The following is a 15,041-nucleotide window of genomic DNA, read 5'->3' on the forward strand; positions in this document are numbered from 1 at the left end:
TGCTGTTCTTTTAGACATTTCTACATTTGTAACTGTACTCAACTGGAGAGGAAAAAAACCAAATGCAATTATTCTCTGTGAATTTAGCATGGGAAATTTTTTTTATAGTCATGCATGCCAACTACCAAACAAACATAATGCAAGAAATTATTCTGTCTATGAAGTGCTGGTTGGGGTGGGGTGGGAATAGAAACAATAATAGTAGAATGATATGCGAGAAGGTAAAGAAATCAGCTGAGGATCTCACTCCAATTAATTCAGAACCCTTTATGCACCATAATTCCTATGATATAAATGTAGGAATTGAATAGCGATGGAATATAATGACAGTTACCCAGGTTTCTGTGAGTTATTCGGGTTTCTTTAGCTTTATGGGCCTTACGTGTTGGCAATATTAATGAGAGTGTATAAACCCAGAGCTTGTGATGTCTTACAGCAATCAGCCACCAGGGGCCTGTTTATAGTGGTGTCAAGCATTGGGGCATCATGATGTAGACATGTGACATGATATCCCTCTTGGTCACATTACCCTGACACTGGGCAACCAGACCACCAGGGCAGTCTGAGAAAATAGTAGTCTTGTAATATATATATATATATATATATATATATATATATATATATATATATATATATATATATATATATACGCACACATACATACACCTCCTGAAATGGAAAATAATTTAACAAAAGGAAAATAAATATTTTGCCTTATCATTTCCCATTATTAATTTTATGTCTTGGCCTGTGCACTTTATATATAGGGAATAATACTGCTTTTAATTTTAATGATAAAAATACATTTGATAATTGTGAGAAGGTAATTGTGAGAAGACAGTAGATATACAATCTAGGACGGAAACAGAAGTCAAATAAAATAATTTCTTTTGATTCAATTATTTTCCTATTTGAAGAAACGAATTGTGGATGCTTAGAATTATGACAATGTGTGGCCTAAAAGTATGGTCTTATGTGCATGCAAGTAATAAAAGAAATGTATGATGTTAAATGTTTTATTAATTTTGTTTATTTCACACAGAAACATTAAAGACCACAATATCTGAATACAAAATGAATTTGAAATCATGCAATAAAAAAAGACATTGCCATTTTTTTCATTTCTTTCCTTAATACTTATTACAAGGCCTCTTAACATGTGAAACAAGTCTTTATTTAAATGCAAAAACTCAAGCACCAAAAATGCAACTTCTTAGTATATAAATTTTAATTATAGTTACAATGAAATTAATGGTGTTTACAAATCACAGTATAACTTATACACTCGTCAGAAGCTGTCCAGGTGTGTAAATTCTTGAAAAACGTTTGGGACACAATGGGGGTCAATGGAGGTGGGAGACTGGTAAAAAGATTTTGAAAAGCAGGACATCTTTTATGTACAGCATCTTACCTATCTGAAAACATTATTAAAGCATATACTGAATAAAATGGTAGCAAATTATGAAGAATGCAGTACAACCTGTCATTCATTTAAATCACTGTTGTAGACCTAAAGGACAGACATGGTAGGCATTTGTAGGCTGGGAAAAAGCCTTTCAGTGTCCAGGGAAGCCAAATAATGGTGGCTGTGACAAAAAGCCAATTCTAAATATTTCTAATGGTAAAACTGGAGTACAGCTTCTGCATTTATCGGGTATACATTTTTTAAAGCTTAATTCCTCAATTATTCATTTGCAAACACTCAGTGTAACTTTCACTACATTACTGTGTAGAGATTTAAAGTCTATAAAGCTATTAAAAGCCAAATACTGTATACTTACTGAAAAGAAAATTTACACTTACAAGGAATGTACTTCAGTAATTTTCATCTGCACCCACATATTTTGTTTGCAGAGGTACATTGTACCATTATTTAAAAAGTTCAGGTGAAACACTTAACATGTATACTGTACTCTTACATTAGAGAACGGTACAATTTGCAATTGCAAATGACTTGCAGTCACAATTAGACAATTAGAAAATCTCAATGACAATGTTTGGACTGAATACAGAAAATATATACATTTCAAAACATGTTAAACTAGGTAAGTAAATTATGAAACAACAGTGTACATGTTTTATACACAATGGATTTTTGTTACCAAAAGAACAATTTTTCTGGGAAATTCATCAGACTAAATTTTCACCACAAAACATTGGTCATTTGGATGTCGTTTTTCTAGAAAATCAATAAATGAAATTTATGGTATCCAAAAGTGGTTTACTGTTGCAAAGGCAACATTCTATCATGCATGTACATATTGTTCACTTTGTTACTTGACAGGAGGAACACATCCACTACCCACCGTTTTGTGCCCATAGGCAACTACTTTCTACCCAGATAGCCACCAAAATATTTTACGTGAATACTCTTTGGACAACAATTATTGCCCATGGTTTGATGCCAGTTCATGTTTCATATATTTATGAACATATATACATATTTAGTGCTTTAAGCCAATTACTGACACAAGTACAAGATATAAAGCATGCACACATGATAATCTAATTATTTAAATAGTGGAGCTCCCCCCACCAAGATTCATTCAATTTTAGCTTATTTACTACATGTTCCATATTTTTAAGCTTTGCTTTTAGGGCTGTTCCATTTGAACATACATAGTACCCAGGGAAGGCAGTTTAAAAAAAAATATATGTACATTGATTTCACATATTTCATATTTAAATGATAAGAAAATTCTATACTGCATCAATGGGTGAGTATCCCACTTTGAAAGTGCCTTCCTGGGTCCCATGTATGATTTAATGGAATAGCAATTAATCTGGCTGCCATCATTTAAGTTTAATCAGCAATCAGAAGCAATCTGTAATATGCTTTTTACATTTCACTTACATTTTTTACCAAGCTGAAATAATAAGCAACATCTTAACCATTACTCAATAACACAATCATGTAAAATACAGTTGGAGCAGATGCCTTTGCTAAACAAGAAAGGTAAACAATAATGAAAAGTGGAGCTCTATTAATTGCTCTTGCAACAGAGCAAAATTTTAACATGAGTAAACCAGTACTGATTTTTATGAGTAAAATCATGGAAACAGCAGAAAGTGTGGTCAGAAATGTACATCCCTTTCAGTATTACTGTATACTGAGTTAGCAATACAAATAACATGTTTACTAATAATTGGTGATTCTTGATAATTTGTGCTGTTGAAGACTGACAAATTCTGCTTGTGCTTTGACAGACGAGGCAGAGGTTGCATTCTCTGTGTAAATCTGCAATCTGTAGCAGGTACATGGATTTCAGTGGAGCATAACCTTGTTCTTCTCAATCATGAGAATGATATTCATCACTGGATCTGAAAGATAAACCTACAATATTTAATGACAAATAATGCACTTAGCAGCCAGAAGGAATCATTAATCCATAAGCAACTTTCACTGTATTACTTGCAATATTTCCAAGACAGAAGAATACATTTTCAAAGAATCCGTGAACTTGAAAGTTTTAGCACATGTTTATCCACTAGGGTCCGTATTTGGAGGGTCTTTTATACGTAGGGGTAATTTTACAATTAATACTATGGACAACATAAGTATGTCACAAACAGTTTCACCTCCTATAAAGAAAAGGAGAGTTAAATACGATAGTGACACAGATCTCTAATTACCAATGAATAATCTAAAGCAAGATATTACTCTTCGTTACAGTTTGTACTAAGTATAACTACAGTAGTGCTGAGTAGCCAGTATCGTTTCATTATTTACAATATAACTTTTCAAAATTGAAACTGATGAAAATTAAAGTTTCTTGTAATAAATATTAGTTATTTATTGTCAATTTCATATAACATCCATGTATTAAATGTGATAATACCTGATTACTATGTGACGTTTTATGTTATTTTTCTTTGCTCATGCTAATAACCTGTGTAACTGGGAGGCAATGGTCACACCACAGCCTTCATTAACATATTTGCATTAATGAGCCACATGTAAACATTTGCACATGAACTATATTACACTAGTGAAGAGTGGCCGAGTGGTCTAAAGCGCTCTCCATTACGGATCACTGCCATCTCACCTCTGTCTGTGTGGGTTCGAGTCTCGGATTCAGCCAATGTGGGTATGTGGGAAAGCTTGCCAGTAGCTTCTCGTGGGTCGGTGGTTCTTTCTATGGGTTTTCCCTGGTTCTTCCTCCACCATTAATATTGGCCGCCATGTATAGCCTATCATGTTCTGAAAAATGGCGTTAAACCCTACAACAACAACAACAACACTAGTGAAGAGTTCTTTTTGCTTTAAAGGAAAATATTGGGTGAGATAAATAATATACGTTGGGGTTTGGACTCCCCAATGTAACCCCTTGACTGCGATTTACTTGTCTTGGTTAAAACCATAACATAGATTTTATATGTATTTCCCAGAAAGGAGGAATGGACAGGTGAAAATAATGAGAACGAAGTAAGAATTATTTTATTTAGCAAACAGAAAATGAATTTCTTTTTTTCTGAATTTCTATGGAAGGAATGAATCAATTTAAAAGATTTTTTCCATATCATTCCAGAATAGTTTTCCTTTCAAAAATATCATATTTAAAAAAAGTTATGGCAATTAACATTTCAGATGAAATGTTACTATTAGGAATTGTTATGTTAATAGATTTAGGTGTGGATCTCATCAAGAAAAGGAAAAACATTTTTTTCTGCAGTATAATTGCAGCAACTTTTTTTCTTCACTTTTGGAAACATTTTGGTGAAATCTCTAACAGTTATAGAGCTTAGTGAACTGCATCAATGTTTGTTGAAAATCAATTTTATGCTGCCAAATAATAATATAAAGATCATGAAATTAATATATCACTCTTTAAATGACTAGCAAACAATTCATACAGTGACAATAGTATCAATATTTGTACGTAAGAGCATGGAAGCATTATGGCAGTTTCACTTTCATTTAGCTATGCAACTCAATCAACAGTTTGTTATTCATAAATACTTATATCTACCATATTTACCGTATATGTTGAGACACCATAAATTAATTCTGAATGTACATTTTTCTGCACTGTATGTTCTGGGACACATTGTTTCTTTTCCAGTCTTAAGTTGTGGGCACGTTTTAAATCATTTGAAAATTACATGTCGGAAAATGCACTCCAACTTAAATTTTTATTTAAAAAATTATAAAACTGTACTTTTGTTTAATCCATTGCAGCATCATCTCAACAACCCAGCCCTTCTCCTGCACATATATGATCCATTCCTTCAGTGCATGAATATCTTTTTAGTTTTGTCATACAGTGAAAATGTATTGTTGGACACAACACATCTCCTAATAAGCGGAAACTGCATGGACTAAAGTCATTTTATTTAAGATCTGCACCAGTCATGCTAATTCTCACACTTTCAACCACCATCTTATTGACAGTCCATCCAGGAATGAGATCAAACCACAGTGGAATTTCATCCATGTTAATGATCATATTGTCTGCAAAATCATCTACTCTTCTGGGCTTCATGAATTCATCAAATGATTTTATTTTCTCCAAATCATCTAGGTGACCCTAGATCATCGATGTCCATGCATGAAGTACTATATTATGTCCTTTAGAAATTGTTTCATTATTTCAATTTATTTCCAAAATTCCTGTGAAAACTGGTCAAATAGAAGCAAAGTAGTTTCCTTATGTGGGCCGACTTTGTGTGTGTATATATATATATATATATATATATATATATATATATATATATATATATAATCAGAACACTTAAAAGAATCCAAAGTCGGCTTGCTTTGAAAAAAATAACCTTTATATTGATATCCTTTAAAAAATAATCGGCTTAAAAGTATCCAAAGTTGGCTTCCAAGGTCAGCTTGCTTTGCAACAAAAAAATAACCTTTGTCTTCAATATCCTGCTGGCAAAATGACAAATAATGATTTTTATTTGCAAGATACTGCCATATAATTGAACTGGATATAATTTGAATTTGATTTGATTTGAATTATTTTATACACGTAGCTTTAACAATTTTTCAGTCATATCGCTACGATGTCTGCAATGTGGCAGTTTATAGTGATGTCTAACACTGGGGCATCATGCCGCAGACATGTAGCATGATGTCCCACCCAGTCACATTATCCTGACAGCAGGCCGACCAGTCCTAACACTAACCTCTTAATGCTGAGCGCCAAGCGAGGCAGGAACTGGATATAATACAATCCTGGTTATTTTGCACATAACACTGTGTCATGAGTGAATGGCACATACCTTCAAGCAATCATTCATGTCTCTGCTGCATATTTGGAGTGTGTGGATACATTTTCTTTAATGCTCACGATGGAAAAAAGAGAGGACTAAGTGATAACAATACAATGTTAATTGATAACAATACAACGTTAATTTCTTTCATTTTATTATCAAATAAGTGTTTTGTTTATAAATTTTAATGCACCATGGGGGTACAAATTAAGCACAAATTTATTTCATTTTTTAAGTCTTGGAACATATGACCTAGGTGTAAAAAGTTTCACCATAAGTTCTAGTACATGAAAAATTTGTGTCCAATATATACAGTTATTATTAATAGGCAAGTAGCACTAATTTATAGTAATATTGATAGACAATGAAGCCTCTGCACTAACAATAATGTATAAGTTCAAAATAGATCATCCATTTATTAGAACCACCACAATTTTCTCTCTAAATTGCTGCGAAATGTAGTAGATTGTTCATATGTTAGTTTAATTATCTGATTATATAATACCGAGAAGAAAAAAATATCTCATAAATATATACCTTGAAATGAAGCAACATTTAACACTGATAAACTGAACTAATTTTTTTCAGCAGCTTAAACTATAAAAATTGATGTTAAAATAGTAAACTAAGCCAAAGTACTGTCAACAATGCTCATTACATTGCTATTGAGACAAATTATGCCTCTAACTTGTATAATCTAAATTCAGATCAAAACTCGCTTTAACTGCATTCAAATACATGAAATTGGAGTATTATCCATACAACTGAACCGGAATGATTGCAGTGAAAGTGTGTAGTATCCAGTGTGCTCAAGAAACAAAAATCTTAACATCCAAATCAACATTTGTCGGGGGCCCCTGAGTGGCCGAGTGGTCTAAAGCACTCTCCGTTACAGATCACTGCCATCTCACCTCTGTCTGCATGGGTTCGAGTCTCAGATTTGGCCAATGTGGGTATGTGAGAAAGTTTGCCAGCAGCTTCTCGAGGGTCGGTGGTTCTTTCCGGGGATTTTCCGGGTTCTTCCTCCACCATTAATACTGGCCGCCATGTATAGCCTATCGTGTGCTGAAAAATGGCATTAAACCGTACAACAACAACATCAACAACATTCGTCATTCTGATTAACTTACCCAAAAAAATCTAATGTAATCTGGTAACGCAGCATTTCCCTTTACCTTTGATGATGTAATCCTTCTGGAATTGCCCACTGCCTTTATTGGATCACTGAACAAATGAAAGAACAAGAAACATTTTGCATTAGATGTCTGAACACCTTGTATACCACTGATGGAAACAAAAAGGAATCAAAACATACCCATCTTACATAATTTATTTCACCAACAGAAAGCAGAGGTCACATTTAATTGCATAAAGAGGTACTAAGTCTATTTGTAACTATCATAAAATCTAGGTGATTAATATTTACATCTGAGTTAACATTAAGTCAGTACTCAGAATTTAGTCCCTACCTTTCTTAACGTATACCCCACCCCCTCCTGCTGGCTCAACAGTGTAATCATATTGTTTCTTTATTGACTGGTGCATGTGTGAGACTTGGATTTTTAATGTAGCTTTAACAATTTTTCAGTCATATCGCTACAATGTCTGCAGTGCGGCAGTTTAAAGTGATGTCTAGCACTGGGGCATCATGATACAGACATGTAGCATGATGTCCCACCCAGTCACATTATCCTGACACCAGGCATACCAGTCCTAACATTAACCTCCTAATGCTGAGCGCCAAGCGAGGCAGATGTTAGCACCATTTTTGCAAGTCTTTGGTATGACTCGGCTGGGGATCGAACACACGGCCTCCCGCATCCGAGGCGGACGCTCTAACCACTAGGCCACCGAAGCGGTTTGTTTACTGACTGGAAGGCATTTTAGTTACTCTTTGTAACAGTGTCGCTTAGTACAGTTGTCTAAGTTAGAAGCTGTGCACAGTCAGTGATAAAGCATCTTTTTGAATCAAAGCTGTGTTGCTGCATGAAGTTTTATCACAATACTTTCTGCTTTGATTTCATCTGGGACTTATTACAATATTATCTATTTCTAAGCTTTCTGGACATAGGACGAAAGAGTTCTTTGTCTCTGGTAGAATTAACACATGATATATTTTCTTGACTGGCATTTGTAAGATTATTTGTTAGATGTTAATATTTTGGGATACATCATACAAAGTTGTTTTTCAGTTTGGCCAGTGCCTGTGAACTCTCTCTCTCTCTCTCTCTCTCTCTCTGTACTTATTACCTACAATGTAAAATTGCTTTCACTCCGAACTTTAGGGAAAAGTTTGCTCTACTTGTGATACAGAGACTATCAATATACTAGAACATTCAAGCTCATCAGCTTACCCATCATGTAAAGCTGAGTATTAAATGATACTAAATCATCACTACGAATATCCCACCCAATAAAGATTAAAATTAATACTGCACATAATAATACAATACGTGTGCAATAACTTATATTTACATGCGAACAATTCAAAGTGAAATATCTAAGACATAATGGAATTAATGTGTTTAATCTAGAAAAATTATTAATTGTTGCTCACAGAAGGTTAAACCATTTAGTGTATTGAAGTAACCACAAAAATATTGCACATTTTTCATGTTAATGTTAAAAATAATACATAATTCAAAATGCCGATCCATTGCTTAAGGAACGGAAAATGTACCATTTTTTTAGGACAAATTAAAATGTTCCCACTCTATTACAAAATAAATAATATTTCCCTTTCACACATTAATGTATAGCATATATGTTATGAGATGTGGCAGACAACTTCAGATAGCTTTTAATGTCTTATGCAGAATATGGGATAGTCAGTCACACCCATACTTCTAGTATGGATGCTTATACAAGTCATCATAGATATATCAAATGGAAAATATACCTTTTTAGCATCACATTTCTCAGCTTGTCCTTAGCCGCTGACTCATCTACACACGTTTGTCAGAGGAATGGTCATGTGAACATCTTTTCGACTATCAGGTGACAAGGCCCATTTGTAAAAGTCCATATAATTACCAAAATCAGCTGAAATCTACACTAATCTGCAAACAAAGTTAACAAAAAAAGAGAAAAAAGTTATAATGAAGAATTATATTTCAAGCACAAATGAACTATAATGACATTATGGTCAGCTGTTAAAACATTTCATCGATCCAACAACTTTACCCATGAACAGTTACGCTGGCAATAATAATATTCTGATATGATGTTAAGGGTTGTCCATAAAGCACGTATGCAAACAATTGGTGATTTTTTTACCCCTTTTCCATTACTCATTGCAAATCATACATTTTGTATCCACCCTTGCGTAAGTACATTGCTGAGTCACCACCCCCTTTCCAAGAATAGATGGGACAATTGAATTTTAAAAGATGAAGTTATTAGTAGTCATTAAAAATAAGCAGCGGTTTAAATTAATACCATGTAAAACAAACTTTGAAAATGAAAGTAGGAAAGTATTAACATTAACTATAATAGTGATACAAAGGTTGAATTTTACAGAAATCGTAACCAATGCTTTTCTACAGCAAATGTAAATATTTATCTCTAATAATAGTTTTAAACAAGTGACAGCAGCTAATATTTAGTTGACCTTAACGTTAATAGTCAAATATCAGTGACTAGAATTTTTATATCAACTTTGGAAAATTGGAATATTATCAGCCTTATCATCATTTGGAATGACTGGACCTCAAATTTTTATCATCAGCTTCGATATCATCAAAATCATGAACCATAACAGTTCTTTTCTCAGGTGACAATTTTTGTAAGGTGTGTGCGATCATGTGACATTTCATGATGGCTTAGGATGAGCAATTAATTTAAGACATGCTTCTGAATCTCACTTTTATAAAAGTAAAGGACAATAGGTGTCAAAAAGGCAATCAATGTGCCTATCCAAGTACAATACTGTCCCAGTCTGGCAAGGTATGGCCTCACAAATTCGCATGAGGCACCAGGGTCTGGAATGCATAATCTGTCGGAATCATGAGATAAAATAACTGGTCATGCCAGAAAATGAAGAGGAAAAAATTTCTGCAAAGTGCACCATGTGTAATAAAACTACAACATATCACACTTCATAATTCTAAGCAGATATTGACTCTGCCTGACATGGCATACCAGCCACTTTGCATCTAACTCATCTGCTAGTTATGTTTCTGACTTGACTAGTCTTCATAAACATCACAGTTATCAAGGAATATTGACTCCTATCGCTGCAGAACATGCTTAGCAGTTACCCTGCCACATACACAGGCTAATGCTTTTTGAATTTTTTTCAACACCTCCCACCTCCACTCAATGAATACATACTTTATGCTCGACCTATTAGTGTCACAGAAAAAATAAAGTGACAGAATGAACTAATCATGTCACTATCACAAAATTTACGAGTACATACATTATATAATATACAGGTGACCGCCCCAGTGGCCAAGTGGTTAGAGCGTCCGCCTCGGATGTGGAAGGTCATGGATTCAAACCACAACTGAGTCATACCAAAGACGTCAAAAAATGGTAATAACAGCTGCCTTGCTTGGTGCTCAGTATCAAGAGGTTATCGTTAGGACTGGTCGGCCTGGTGTCAGGATAATGTGACTGGGTCGAAGATGATGCTGCATGTCTGGGGAATGATAAACCAGCGCTAGACATCATTATAAGCTGCCACTGCAGACATTACAGTGATATGACTTAAATTGTTTTATAGCTATGTTAAAAATCTAAATCACAAACTATAATATACAGGCAGATGTAAAACTCGAACAGTACTGATTGTTATTGTCACCAGATATGGATATGCACTGACAAAGTTATCATTCAACTTAATGCATCTGTTGAACAGACTTTTGATGTTAATGATCAGCTGACTGTAAAATATCAATATGATTACCATCAAGGTTGTAAAATGTTTGTTTTAGGAGATTTTTGGATGGATTTTGGTACGTATAGGATATGGGAAGATATGGACCAGTATATAGACCCAGCAAAGTCTTTACAACTACTAAGGTAACATACATTTGAGTGATGAAGCTGTATAATGGATATTTATCATTTAAGCAGACCAAAAATGGTCTTAAAACTTGTGTAGTTATGTCACAAAATTTATGAGACTCAGTCAATTCAGTTTTTGATTTAAACTGATTCAAAATTTGAATTATTTCTTTCCTTTTGTTTTGATTTTCTGTTATCTACTATACATGAGTGCTTTGATATTTCAGGTCATAAAGTCTGCAATCAGCAAATAAGTTAATAAAAACAATGACCCTCAAGATATAATTTAAGTCTATTGTTGTTTGTATTAAAATGAATTTATTTTCCACTATAAATCAGATGGCTGTGAGAAACAAACAATAAACAGACGTTATGTACAGTCCTAGTTGTAAAAGGGGAGTTACTCTGATATTGCAGTAAGACCAGCAACAAAACAATAATCTGATAATGGCATATACTTGTATTAATGCTAGAAATTTAATGTATCATTGTGTTGCACAAAGTGTAATCAACTTGAAAAATGGATGCTACTTCTATGGCACTCATTATGCCACCTGTGCCCTACAGCAACAGAAACTTATAAGAAAGAATTAAAGAAATGCATTTGTAAATAACCACCCACGATGACTGAAGTTTCTCTGTGATTGTTGCTGAGAATGAACAATCAATATGAGGATGAAAGTACACATCAACCTAAGACTGTTTGAACAACAAACGGTGTTCCAATGGAAAGTAATAAATCGTGTACAATGCAGCTTTCAAGTCAACGCCTGTTAAATGCGAAAGCCACCAAAAAACGGCATTAACATGCTTCACATTTTGATTCTTATTTGCTACCATAGATTCGATTTCCTAGTCCTTGACCATCACAGTAATCATATGATCTAACTCTTGTATAACATTATCAGACAACAGGCTAAACATTTTGTTAAAGTGATAGAAATTTTAAGAAGATATTGATTCTATCTGAGAACATAGGTTAAGGATATTATTTTGAAACAGTAGTATTCATGGGTTTACTTATCAAATAGTGTACGCATCAGCAATCCTGACATTTTCCCAAAATAAACTGGTGATTTAGAACTAGTAACCTATGGTCATGTGGTATATATAAGTACACAATATGTGGTGCAATAGATAAAATAAATACTGAAAAGTTCAAATATCGAGATACCACAGAACCAGTATCGTCGGAAGCTAGGCCACATCATATTGGTTTTTCCACAGGGTCTCGTATCGTTACTTACAACTGACCTGTCATACATGTACTATTTATGTTGTCCAAATATCAAAAATGGGGAGGCAAGGGTCAGAGGAAACTCGGACTAATGTACTATATAATAACTACAATATAGCACATGTATGACAGGTCCATTGTAAACAACAATACGAGCCCCTGTGGGTTTTTCAATGATTTTTTTTTTTACCAGTCCTCGAAAATTAATAACGGTAATAAACTTAGAAGTGTTCTATTCGGAAAGAAATGTAATTGCCAGTACCCAAATAAAATGTAACTTATTTCTTAGTAACGCTGTCAGTATACATACTACTACGAGTCCTGCCGTGCAGATAAAATAATGCGATCTTATTACTAAACCACAAAAACTGATAACGGTCATAAATGGGTATGAGGCGTACTGTTTCGTTTAATTTCAGTTCTAATTTAAAAACGTGTCTATTGAAAAATATAAACGTACGAAGAATTCATAGATACGGTTATAATAATAATAATAATAAAACTAAAACTACTATTTTGTTGTTGAGTTTAATTATAGTAGCATTCGCACAATTGTGCATGTGCCACTTTTTTCTGACTGCACCGCAGCCTGCTAGCTGTTCCTGGGGAAGGGGATGGTGCCACCTCCCCCAGGCTTTTATGGATTCAAGGAACCCTGATAGTTTGGCAACCACTAGCGAAATAACCTTGCAATTCAACGAATCCACGAAAATTGATAACGCCACCAATGGCGGTCTAATTTCAAATAGTACTTAAAAAATTGTAATAGTAAACAAAATAAAATGCAATTACCAGCTTCGAAATGAAACGTACAATGAATTATTAATAACGGTTAAAGTATATACACTACCGGTCTGATAACATAATACTAAATTTCTAGCAGCACAAGTCTCAACGTCAATGTTATTTTCTAAAAACCACAATGTCCAATGAAAACCATCGTTTCAACAAAGTCATTTGCATATTTGCATAAATGAATATTTAATGACTGGTAGGATTTCTCCATTATCCCAAGTGCTCCCCTATCATAATCATCCAAGCTTTTTCATTGAAATTTATGAATTAGATGTTATAAAATAAATCGTTACGAAAGGTAATGCCTGTAAATGAATGTCATCTGACTCATGTATCAAACTGAGTAGCATTTGGCCAAATCTGTTTGTAGCTGTGTAGGCCATAATTTGCTATTTTGTCATGATTATATCTCAGTAGAATGTGAATTACTCTATGACGTAACATATCTACGCAGAGACTCGAGGGTTTACATAGCATGAATTCGTGAAATCTATATGCTGGTACATGTCATATGTCATGTACGGTACAAAAAATGTATATCGGATATCTGCGTGAGGCTCAGCAAGGGGTATGAAGATTTAAATATCCAGCATACAATAGGATTTAATCAAACCTCAGAAATACTAAAATATGAAACACTAAACCAACCAGTTCAGACAATGGGAGCTTGCCTTGAACCTATCGTCATAACTCTGAAGGCCCTTGCCCTTTCATTTTGGCTTTGCAGCTCACCATCCCCCCCCCCCGTTCGTTCTTTCGATCTCAAATATGGTAGCTGTGTTATGGTAGCTGTGTTAATAATACAAACACCTAGAGATACATGATTCACGCTATCAATAAAGAAGTACTTACGTGAATATATACTTGCACAGTACATAAGAGAAAATATACAGGGACTACTTAAAAGTATACATGCAGTACATACATAGCATATACTTGTGCAAGATTTAATAAAGTACACACACACACACACACACACATGCACACACACACACATATATATATATATATATATATATTGTAACCTCATGGGTCTGGAAAATTACTCAGGGATTTTATCTTTCTTTTTCAGACCTTGAAGCTACAAGGGTTCGTCTGACTTTAGCAATAGAGATAAAACAACAATAAAGAAAGATTAAAAATCCAGGACAGATTTATTCAAACATTCTCATCTGTAAAACAGAACTACACCTTTTTTACCAGTTTACAGATTCAACTTTTACTTAAAGAATTATACCAGTAGATAAACTGTAATGGATATATTTCGATTAGCTAAAAACCAACATAATTTACTACAAACTAAGCCTGAGTGTTAAACGTATATAATGTGGGCAATAAGTTTTGAATTTCGGAATCATAATTTGGGTTCCGAAATTCGTGTGTAGAAAATTCGTCTGCTTTTGGGAACTTGTAGTTTAAAGTCTAAGTTCCAAATTGTTCTTCAAAATTACATACATTAAATTTTCCTTCTGCAAGAATTACCTCTCTCATTTTTCTTGACTTAATCTTTGTTCTAGATCTTAACCAGCCCTTTTCCTCTATCCGCCTGCTACTTTATCTTTCTACCCCTATCTGTCACCGACTTGGGACAACGACGCTGTTTATATACAAGTTTGGCACGTGTAAGCATTCTGGTAAACAAAGCATTGATTGGTGGGTATTGCAATCGATCGGCCAATCCAAATCGACCATGCTGACGGAACATGACCGCACGACAGTAACACACAACTCGGTGTTTTAATTCTTCGAATTTAACCTAGTATTAGACAATATA

At 34.1% G+C, this 15,041-nt stretch overlaps 1 long non-coding RNA gene across 3 annotated transcripts; it reads right to left on the reverse strand.

Moving 5' to 3' along the window:
• Nucleotides 1-1,000: 1,000 nt before the first annotated feature.
• Nucleotides 1,001-13,485, reverse strand: LOC149797975 (uncharacterized). Of its 3 annotated transcripts, none has more exons than XR_016421933.1 (4): nt 13,323-13,485; nt 9,125-9,284; nt 7,401-7,449; nt 1,001-3,321 (listed from the first exon to the last, which is right to left on the reverse strand). It is a non-coding gene; the product is annotated as an uncharacterized LOC149797975 (long non-coding RNA). The 3 variants fall into 3 exon arrangements; XR_016421932.1 differs by having other exon boundaries at nt 7,356-7,449; XR_016421934.1 differs by lacking the exon at nt 9,125-9,284 and having other exon boundaries at nt 7,356-7,449; nt 13,323-13,484.
• Between the last annotated feature and the right edge of the window lie 1,556 nt (nt 13,486-15,041).

This window comes from Sinohyriopsis cumingii, chromosome 6 (genome assembly GCF_028554795.1).
Source record: "Sinohyriopsis cumingii isolate HCF-2022 chromosome 6, ASM2855479v2, whole genome shotgun sequence".
Lineage (NCBI taxonomy): Eukaryota > Metazoa > Mollusca > Bivalvia > Unionida > Unionidae > Sinohyriopsis > Sinohyriopsis cumingii.